The following is a 13,551-nucleotide window of genomic DNA, read 5'->3' on the forward strand; positions in this document are numbered from 1 at the left end:
ATGAAATGAATCATGAATCATGAATCGAATCATGAATCGAATCATGAATCATGAATCATGAATTGAATCATGAATTAAATCATGAATCATATTATGAATTATGAATCAAATCATGAATCATGAATTGAATCATGAATCACAAATCATGAATTGAATCATGAATCATGAATCATGAATCGAATCATGAATCATGAATCGAATCATGAATCATGAATCATAAATTAAATCATGAATCATTAATCTTGAATTCATGAATTGAATCATGAATCATGAATTGAATCATGAATCATGAATAGAATTATAGATCGAATCATGAATCACAAATCATGAATTGAATCATGAATCATGAATTGAATCATGAATCATGAATCATGAATTGAATTATGAATCATGAATCATGAATTGAATCATGAATCATGAATCATGAATTGAATCATGAATCATGAATCATGAATCATGAATTGAACATTAGTTAAATCATAAATCATGAATTATGAAATGAATAATGAATCATGATTTGAATCATGAATCATGAATTGAATCATGAATCATGAAATGAATCATGAATTGAATCATAAATCATAAATCATGAAATGAATCATGAAATAATTCATGAATCATGAATCCTGAATTGAATAATGAATAATAAATTGAATCATGAATCATGCATCATGAATTGAATCATGAATTGAATCATAAATCATAAATCATGAAATGAATCATGAATTGAATCATGAATCATGAATCATGAATCGGATCATGAATCATGAATCGGATCATGAATCATGAATTGAATCATGAATCATGAATCGAATCATGAATCGAAACATGAATCATGAATCGAATCATGAATCATGAATTGAATCATGAATCGAAACATGAATCATGAATCGAAACATGAATCATGAATCGAATCATGAATCATGAATTGAATCATGAATCGAAACATGAATCATGAATCGAATCATGAATCGAATCATGAATCGAATCATGAATCATGAATCAAATCATGGATTGATGAATTATAAAATGAATCATGAATCATGAATTGAATAATTAATCATGAATTGAATCATGAGACATGAATCGAATCATGAATCATGAATTGAATTATGAATCATGAATCAATCATGATTCATGAATCATTACTTAAATCTTGAATCATGAATTGAATCATGAATCATGAATCATGAATTGAATCATGAATCATGAATTGAATCATGAATTGAATCATGAATTGAATCATGAATCATGAATCATGAAATGAATCATGAAATGAATCATGAATTATGAAATGAATCATAAATCATTAATTGAATCATGAATCATAAATTGAATCATGAAATGAATCATGAATTTAATCATGAATCATGAATCGAATCATGAATCATGAATTGAATCATGAATCATGAATTGAATCATAAATCATGAATCATGAAATGAATTATAATTTGAATCTTGAATTGAATCATGAATCGGATCATGATTCATGAATTGAATAATGAAAAATGAATTGAATCATAAATCATTAATTGAATCATGAATCATTAATTGAATCATGAATCATGAATCATGAATTGAATCATGAATTGAATCATGAATCATTAATTGAATCATGAATCATGAAATGAATCATGAAATGAATCATGAATCATGAAATGAATCATGAATCATGAATCGAATCATGAATCATGAATCATGAATTAAATCATGAATTGAATCAAAAAATCATGAATCATGAAATGAATCATGAATCATGAATCGAATCATGAATCATGAATCATGAATTGAATCATGAATCATGAATTGAATCATGAATCATGAAATGAATCATGAAATGAATCATGAAATGAATCATAAATCGAATCATAAAATTTGAATTTAATCATGAATTGAATCCTGAAATGAATCATGAATCATGAAATTAATCATGAATTATGTATTGAATCATAAATTGAATCATGAATCCTGAAATCAATCATGAAATGAATCATGAATTGAATCATGAATTGAATCATGAATCATGAATTGAATCATGAATTAAATCATGAATCATGAATCGAATCATGAATCATGAATTGAATCATGAAATGAATCATAAATTATGAATTGAATCATAAATCATTATTCGAATCATGAATCGAATCATGAATCATGAATTGAATCATGAATCATGAATTGAATCATGAATCATGAATTGAATCATGAATCATGAATCATGAATTGAATCATGAATCATGAATCATGAATTGAATTATGAATCATGAATCATGAATCATGAATTGAATCATGAATCATGAATTGAATCATGAATCATGAATCATAAATAGAATCAGGAATCACAAATCATGAATTTGAATCATGTATCATAAATCATGAATTGAATCATGAATCATGAATTGAATCATGAATCATGAATCATGAATTGAATCATGAAATGAATTATGAATCATGGATCAAATCATAAATCATGAATTGAATCGTGAATCACAAATCATGAATTGAATCATGAATCATGAATCATGAATTGAATCATGAATTATGAATCATGAATTGAATCATAAATCATGAATTGAATCATGAATCATGATTCGAATCATAAATAGAATCATGAATCACAAATCATGAATTGAATCATAAATCATGAATCATGAATTGAATCATGAATCATATTATGAATCATGAATCGAATCATGAATCATGAATTGAATCATGAATCACAAATCATGAATTGAATCATGAATCATGAGTCAAATCATGAATCATAAATCATGAATTGATTCATGAATCATGAATTGAATAATGAATTAAATCATGAATCATTAATCGAATCATGAATTGAATCATGAATCATGAATCGAATCATGAATCATGAATTAAATCATAAATCATGAATTGAATCATGAATCATGAATCGAATCATGAATCATAAATAGAATCATGAATCATGAATTGAATCATGAATCATGAATTGAATCATTATTCAAATCATAAATCATGAATCAAATCATGAATCATGAATCGATTCATGAATCATAAATAGAATCATGAATCAGAAATCATGAATTGAATCATGAATTGAATCAAGAATCATGAATCATGAATAGAATCATGAATCGAATCATGAATCATGAATAGAATCATAAATTATGAATCATGAATTGAATCATGAATCATGAATCATGAATTGAATCATGAATCATGAATCGAATCATGAATCATGAATCATGAATCGAATCATGAATCATGAATCATGAATTGAATCATGAATCATGAATTGAACATTAATTGAATCATGAATCATCAATCATAAATTGAATCATGAATCATGAATTGAATCATGAATCATGAATCATGAATCGAATCATGAATCATGAATTGAATCATGAATCATGAATCATGAATTTTATCATGTATCATAAATCATGAATTGAATCATGTATCATAAATCATGAATTGAATCATGAATCATGAATTGAATCATGAATCATGAATCATGAATTATGAATCATGAATCATGAATAGAATCATGAATCATGAATTGAATCATGAAATGATTCATGAATCGAATCATGAATCATGAATCATGAATTGAATCATGAATCATGAATTAAATCATGAATCATGAATTAAATCATGAATCATATTATGAATCATGAATCATATTATGAATCATGAATCAAATCATGAATCATGAATTGAATCATGAATCACAAATCATGAATTGAATCATGAATCGAATCATGAATCATGAATCATGAATTAAATCATGAATCATTAATCAAATCATGAATCATGAATTGAATCATTAATCAAATCATGAATTGAACCATAAATCATGAATCATGAATTGAATCATGAATTGAATCATGAATCATGAATCATGAAATGAATCATGAATTGAATCATGAATCATGAATTGAATCATGAATCATGAATTGAATCATAAATCATGAATTGAATCATGAATCATGAATCATGAAATGAATCATGAATCAAATCATAAATCATGAATTGAATCATGATTCATGAATTGAATCATGAATTATGTATTGAATCATCAATTGAATCATGAATCCTGAAATCAATCATGAAATGAATCATGATATATGAATCATATAATGAATCATGATATAAATCATGAATCATGTATTGAATCATAAATCATGAATCATAAATCATGAATTGAATCATGAATCCTGAAATCAATCATGATTTGAATCATGAATCGAATCATGAATCAAATCATGAATCATGAATCGAATCATGAATCATAAATCATGAATTGATTCATGAATTATGAATCATGAATTGAATCATAAATCATGAATTGAATCATGAATCATGATTCGAATCATGAATCATAAATAGAATCATGAATCGAATCATGAATCATGAATTGAATCATGAATCACAAATCATGAATTGAATCATGAATCATATTATGAATCATGAATCGAATCATGAATCATGAATCGAATCATGAATCATGAATTGATCATGAATCATGAATCATGAATTGAATCATGAATCGAATCATGAATCATGAATTGAATCATGAATCACAAATCATGAATTGATTCATGAATCATGAGTAAAATCATGAATCACAAATCATGAATTGATTCATGAATCATGAATCATGAATTGAATAATGAATTAAATCATGAATCATTAATCGAATCATGAATCATGAATTGAATCATGAATCGATTCATGAATCATGAATTGAATCATGAATCATGAATCGATTCATGAATCATTGAATTGAATCATGAATTGAATCATGAATCATGAATCACGAATTGAATCATGAATCATGCATCAAATCATGAATCTATAGATTAAAAATCATGAATCATGAATCGAATCATGAATCATGAATCATGAATCATGAATTATGAAATGAATCATAAATCATTAATTGAATCATGAATCATAAATTGAATCATGAAATGAATCATGAATTTAATCATGAACCGAATCATGAATCATGAATTGAATCATGAATCATAAATTGAATCATAAATCATGAATCATGAAATGAATCATGAATTGAATCTTGAAATTGAATCATGAATCGGATCATGAATCATGAATTGAATAATGAAAAATTGAATTGAATCATAAATCATTAATTGAATCATGAATCATTAATTGAATCATGAATCATGAATCATGAATCATGAATTGAATCATGAATCATGAATTGAATCATAATTCATAGAATGAATTATGAATTGAATCATGAATCATGAATCGAATCATGAATCATGAATCATGAAATGAATCATGAATTGAATCAAAAAATCATGAATCATGAAATGAATCATGAATTGAATCATGAATCGAATCATGAATCATGAATCATGAATTGAATCATGAATCATGAATCATGAAATGAATCATGAAATGAATCATGAATCGAATCATAAAATTTGAATTTAATCATGAATTGAATCATGAAATGAATCATGAATCATGAAATTAATCATGAATTATGTATTGAATCATAAATTGAATCATGAATCCTGAAATCAATCATGAAATGAATCATGATATATGAATCATAAATGCATCATGATATAAATCATGAATCATGAAATAAATCATGAATCATGAATTGAATCATGAATCATGAATTGAATCATGAATTGAATCATGAATCATGAATCAAATCAGGAATCATGAATCGAATCATGAATCATGAATTGAATCATGAATCATGAATTTTATCATGTATCATAAATTCATGAATTGAATCATGTATCATAAATCATGAATTGAATCATGAAATGAATCATAAATCATGAATTGAATCATAAATCATTATTCGAATCATGAATCGAATCATGAATCATGAATTGAATCATGAATCATGAATTGAATCATGAATCATGAATTTTATCATGTATCATAAATCATGAATTGAATCATGTATCATAAATCATGAATTGAATCATGAATCATGAATTGAATCATGAATCATGAATCATGAATTGAATCATGAATCATGAATCATGAATTGAATCATGAATCATGATCATGAATCATGAATTGAATCATGAATCATGAAATGAATCATGAATCATGAATTGAATCATGAATCATGAATTAAATCATGAATCAAATCATGAATCAAATCATGAATCATGAATTGAATCATGAATCACAAATCATGAATTGAATCATGAATCATGAATCGAATCATGAATCATGAATCATGAATTAAATCATGAATCATGAATCATGAATTAAATCATGAATCATTAATCGAATCATGAATCATGAATTGAATCATGAATCGAATCATGAATCATGAATTTAATCATGAATCGAATCATGAATTGAACCATAAATCATGAATCATGAAATGAATCATGAATTGAATCATGAATCATGAATTGAATCATAAATCATGAATTGAATCATGAATCATGAATCATGAAATGAATCATAAAATGAATCATGAATTGAATCATGAATCGAATCATAAATCATGAATTGAATCATGAATCATGAATTGAATCATGAATTATGTATTGAATCATCAATTGAATCATGAATCCTGAAATCAATCATGAAATGAATCATGATATATGAATTATATAATGAATCATGATATAAATCATGAATCATGTATTGAATCATAAATCATGAATCATAAATCATGAATTGAATCATGAATCATGAATTGAATCATGAATCGAATCATGAATCATGAATCATGAATCGAATCATGAATCATAAATCATGAATTGAATCATGAATTATGAATCATGATTCGAATCATGAATCATGAATCAAATCATGAATCATGAATCATGAATCATGAATCATGAAATGAATCATGAATTATGAATCATGAAATGAATCATGAATTATGAAATGAATCATAAATCATTAATTGAATCATGAATCATAAATTGAATCATGAAATGAATCATGAATTTAATCATGAACCGAATCATGAATCATGAATTGAATCATGAATCATGAATTGAATCATAAATCATGAATCATGAAATGAATCATGAATTGAATCTTGAATTGAATCATGAATCGGATCATGAATCATGAATTGAATAATGAAAAATGAATTGAATCATAAATCATTAATTGAATCATGAATCATTAATTGAATCATGAATCATGAATTGAATCATGAATTGAATCATAATTCATAGAATGGATTATGAATTGAATCATGAATCATGAATCGAATCATGAATCATGAATCATGAATTGAATCATGAATTGAATCAAAAAATCATGAATCATGAAATGAATCATGAAATGAATCATGAATCGAATCATGAGTCATGAATCATGAATTGAATCATGAATCATGAATTGAATCATGAATCATGAATCATGAAATGAATCATGAAATGAATCATGAATCGAATCATAAAATTTGAATTTAATCATGAATTGAATCATGAAATGAATCATGAATCATGAAATTAATCATGAATTATGTATTGAATCATAAATTGAATCATGAATCCTGAAATCAATCATGAAATGAATCATGATATATGAATCATAAAATGAATCATGATATAAATCATGAATCATGAAATAAATCATGAATCATGAATTGAATCATGAATTGAATCATGAATCATGAATTGAATCATGAATCATGAATTGAATCATGAATCATGAATTGAATCATGAATCATGAATTGAATCATGAATCAAATCATGAATCATGAATCGAATCATGAATCATGAATTGAATCATGAATTGAATCATGAAATGAATCATAAATCATGAATTGAATCATAAATCATTATTCGAATCATGAATCGAATCATGAATCATGAATCATGAATCGAATCATGAATCATAAATCATGAATTGAATCATGAATTATGAATCATGATTCGAATCATGAATCATGAATCAAATCATGAATCATGAATCATGAATCATGAATCATGAAATGAATCATGAATTATGAATCATGAAATGAATCATGAATTATGAAATGAATCATAAATCATTAATTGAATCATGAATCATAAATTGAATCATGAAATGAATTATGAATTTAATCATGAACCGAATCATGAATTGAATCATGAATCATGAATTGAATCATAAATCATGAATCATGAAATGAATCATGAATTGAATCTTGAATTGAATCATGAATCGGATCATGAATCATGAATTGAATAATGAAAAATGAATTGAATCATAAATCATTAATTGAATCATGAATCATTAATTGAATCATGAATCATGAATTGAATCATGAATTGAATCATAATTCATAGAATGAATTATGAATTGAATCATGAATCATGAATCGAATCATGAATCATGAATCATGAATTGAATCATGAATTGAATCAAAAAATCATGAATCATGAAATGAATCATGAAATGAATCATGAAATGAATCATGAATCGAATCATGAGTCATGAATCATGAATTGAATCATGAATCATGAATTGAATCATGAATCATGAATCATGAAATGAATCATGAAATGAATCATGAATCGAATCATAAAATTTGAATTTAATCATGAATTGAATCATGAAATGAATCATGAAATTAATCATGAATTATGTATTGAATCATAAATTGAATCATGAATCCTGAAATCAATCATGAAATGAATCATGATATATGAATCATAAAATGAATCATGATATAAATCATGAATCATGAAATAAATCATGAATCATGAATTGAATCATGAATTGAATCATGAATCATGAATTGAATCATGAATCATGAATTGAATCATGAATCATGAATTGAATCATGAATCATGAATTGAATCATGAATCAAATCATGAATCATGAATCGAATCATGAATCATGAATTGAATCATGAATTGAATCATGAAATGAATCATAAATCATGAATTGAATCATAAATCATTATTCGAATCATGAATCGAATCATGAATCATGAATTGAATCATGAATCATGAATTGAATCATGAATCATGAATTGAATCATGTATCATAAATCATGAATTGAATTATGTATCATAAATCATGAATTGAATCATGAATCATAAATTGAATCATGAATCATGAATCATGAATTGAATCATGAATCATGAATCATGAATTGAATCATGAATCATGAATCATGAATTGAATCATGAATCATGAATCATGAATCATGAATTGAATCATGAATCATGAAATGAATCATGAATCATGAATTGAATCATGAATCATGAATTAAATCATGAATCATGAATTAAATCATGAATCATATTATGAATCATGAATCACAAATCATGAATTGAATCATGAATCATGAATCGAATCATGAATCATGAATCATGAATTAAATCATGAATCATGAATCATTAATCGAATCATGAATCATGAATCATGAATCGAATCATGAATCATGAATTGAATCATGAATCGAATCATGAATTGAACCATAAATCATGAATCATGAATTGAATCATGAATTGAATCATAAATCATGAATCATGAAATGAATCATGAATTGAATCATGAATCATGAATTGAATCATAAATCATGAATTGAATCATGAATCATGAATCATGAAATGAATCATAAAATGAATCATGAATTGAATCATGAATCGAATCATAAATCATGAATCGAATCATAAATCATGAATTGAATCATGAATCATGAATTGAATCATGAATTATGTATTGAATCATCAATTGAATCATGAATCCTGAATCAATCATGAAATGAATCATGATATATGAATCATATAATGAATCATGATATAAATCATGAATCATGTATTGAATCATGAATCATAAATTGAATCATGAATCATGAATTGAATCATGAATCGAATCAATGAATCATAAATCATGAATTGAATCATGAATTATGAATCATGAATTGAATCATAAATCATGAATTGAATCATGAATCATGATTCGAATCATGAATCATGAATCAAATCATGAATCATGAATCATGAATCGAATCATGAATCATGAATCATGAATCATGAAATGAATCATGAATTATGAAATGAATCATAAATCATTAATTGAATCATGAATCATAAATTGAATCATGAAATGAATCATGAATTTAATCATGAACCGAATCATGAATCATGAATTGAATCATGAATCATGAATTGAATCATAAATCATGAATCATGAATTGAATCTTGAATTGAATCATGAATCGATTATGAATCATGAATTGAATAATGAAAAATGAATTGAATCATAAATCATTAATTGAATCATGAATCATGAATCATGAATTGAATCATGAATCAGAATTGAATCATATTCATAGAATGAATTATGAATTGAATCATGAATCATGAATCGAATCATGAATCATGAATCATGAATTGAATCATGAATTGAATCAAAAAATCATGAATCATGAAATTGAATCATGAATCGAATCATAAAATTTGAATTTAATCATGAATTGAAATCATGAAATGAATCATGAATCATGAAATTAATCATGAATTATGTATTGAATCATAAATTGAATCATGAATCCTGAAATCAATCATGAAATGAATCATGATATATGAATCATAAAATGAATCATGATATAAAATCATGAATCATGAAATAAATCATGAATCATGAATTGAATCATGAATCATGAATTGAATCATGAATTGAATCATGAATCATGAATTGAATCATAAATCATGAATCATGAATTAAATCTTGAATTGAATCATGAATCGGATTATGAATCATGAATTGAATAATGAAAAATGAATTGAATCATAAATCATTAATTGAATCATGAATCATGAATCATGAATCATGAATTGAATCATGAATCATGAATTGAATCATAATTCATAGAATGAATTATGAATTGAATCATGAATCATGAATCGAATCATGAATCATGAATCATGAATTGAATCATGAATTGAATCAAAAAATCATGAATCATGAAATGAATCATGAAATGAATCATGAATCGAATCATGAATCATGAATTGAATCATGAATCATGAATTGAATCATGAATCATGAATCATGAAATGAATCATGAAATGAATCATGAAATGAATCATGAATCGAATCATAAAATTTGAATTTAATCATGAATTGAATCATGAAATGAATCATGAATCATGAAATTAATCATGAATTATGTATTGAATCATAAATTGAATCATGAATCCTGAAATCAATCATGAAATGAATCATGATATATGAATCATAAAATGAATCATGATATAAATCATGAATCATGAAATAAATCATGAATCATGAATTGAATCATGAATCATGAATTGAATCATGAATTGAATCATGAATCATGAATTGAATCATGAATCAAATCATGAATCATGAATCGAATCATGAATCATGAATTGAATCATGAAATGAATCATAAATCATGAATTGAATCATAAATCATTATTCGAATCATGAATCGAATCATGAATCATGAATTGAATCATGAATCATGAATTGAATCATGAATCATGAATTGAATCATGTATCATAAATCATGAATTGAAATCATGTATCATAAATCATGAATTGAATCATGAATCATAAATTGAATCATGAATCATGAATCATGAATTGAATCATGAATCATGAATCATGAATTGAATCATGAATCATGAATCATGAATCATGAATTGAATCATGAATCATGAAATGAATCATGAATCATGAATTGAATCATGAATCATGAATTAAATCATGAATCATGAATTAAATCATGAATCATATTATGAATCATGAATCAAATCATGAATCATGAATTGAATCATAAATCACAAATCATGAATTGAATCATGAATCATGAATCGAATCATGAATCATGAATCATGAATTAAATCATGAATCATAATCGAATCATGAATCATGAATTGAATCATGAATCATGAATTGAATCATGAATCATGAATTGAATCATGAATCAAAATCATGAATTGAACCATAAATCATGAATCATGAATTGAATCATGATTTGAATCATAAATCATGAATCATGAAATGAATCATGAATTGAATCATGAATCATGAATTGAATCATAAATCATGAATTGAATCATGAATCATGAAATGAATCATAAAATGAATCATGAATTGAATCATGAATCGAATCATAAATCATGAATCGAATCATAAATCATGAATTGAATCATGAATTATGTATTGAATCATCAATTGAATCATGAATCCTGAAATCAATCATGAAATGAATCATGATATATGAATCATATAATGAATCATGATATAAATCATGAATCATGTATTGAATCATAAATCATGAATCATAAATTGAATCATGAATCATGAATTGAATCATGAATCGAATCATGAATCATAAATCATGAATTGAATCATGAATTATGAATCATGAATTGAATCATCAATCATGAATTGAATCATGAATCATGATTCGAATCATGAATCATGAATCAAATCATGAATCATGAATCGAATCATGAATCATGAATCATGAATCATGAAATGAATCATAATCATTAATTGAATCATGAATCATAAATTGAATCATGAAATGAATCAAGAATTTAATCATGAACCGAATCAATGAATCATGAATTGAATCATGAATCATGAATTGAATCATGAATCATGAATTGAATCATGAATCATGAATTGAATCATAAATCATGAATCATGAAATGAATCATGATTGAATCTTGAATTGAATCATGAATCGGATTATGAATCATGAACTTGAATAATGAAAAATTGAATTGAATCATAAATCATAATTGAATCATGAATCATTATTGAATCATGAATCATGAATCATGAATTGAATCATGAATCATGAATTGAATCATAATTCATAGAATGAATTATGAATTGAATCATGAATCATGAATCGAATCATGAATCATGATCATGAATTGAATCATGAATTGAATCAAAAAATCATGAATCATGAAATGAATCATGAAATGAATCATGAATCGAATCATGAATCATGAATCATGAATTGAATCATGAATCATGAATTGAATCATGAATCATGAATCATGAAATGAATCATGAAATGAATCATGAATCGAATCATAAAATTTGAATTTAATCATGAATTGAATCATGAAATGAATCATGAATCATGAAATTAATCATGAATTATGTATTGAAATCATAAATTGAATCATGAATCCTGAAATCAATCATGAAATGAATCATGATATATGAATCATAAAATGAATCATGATATAAATCATGAATCATGAAATAAATCATGAATCATGAATTGAATCATGAATCATGAATTGAATCATGAATTGAATCATGAATCATGAATTGAATCATGAATCATGAATTGAATCATGAATCAAATCATGAATCATGAATCGAATCATGAATCATGAATTGAATCATGAAATGAATCATAAATCATGAATTGAATCATAAATCATTATTCGAATCATGAATCGAATCATGAATCATGAATTGGAATCATGAATCATGAATTGAATCATGAATCATGAATTGAATCATGTATCATAAATCATGAATTGAATCATGTATCATAAATCATGAATTGAATCATGAATCATAAATTGAATCA

Source organism: Mixophyes fleayi, unplaced genomic scaffold (genome assembly GCF_038048845.1).
Source record: "Mixophyes fleayi isolate aMixFle1 unplaced genomic scaffold, aMixFle1.hap1 Scaffold_219, whole genome shotgun sequence".
Lineage (NCBI taxonomy): Eukaryota > Metazoa > Chordata > Amphibia > Anura > Limnodynastidae > Mixophyes > Mixophyes fleayi.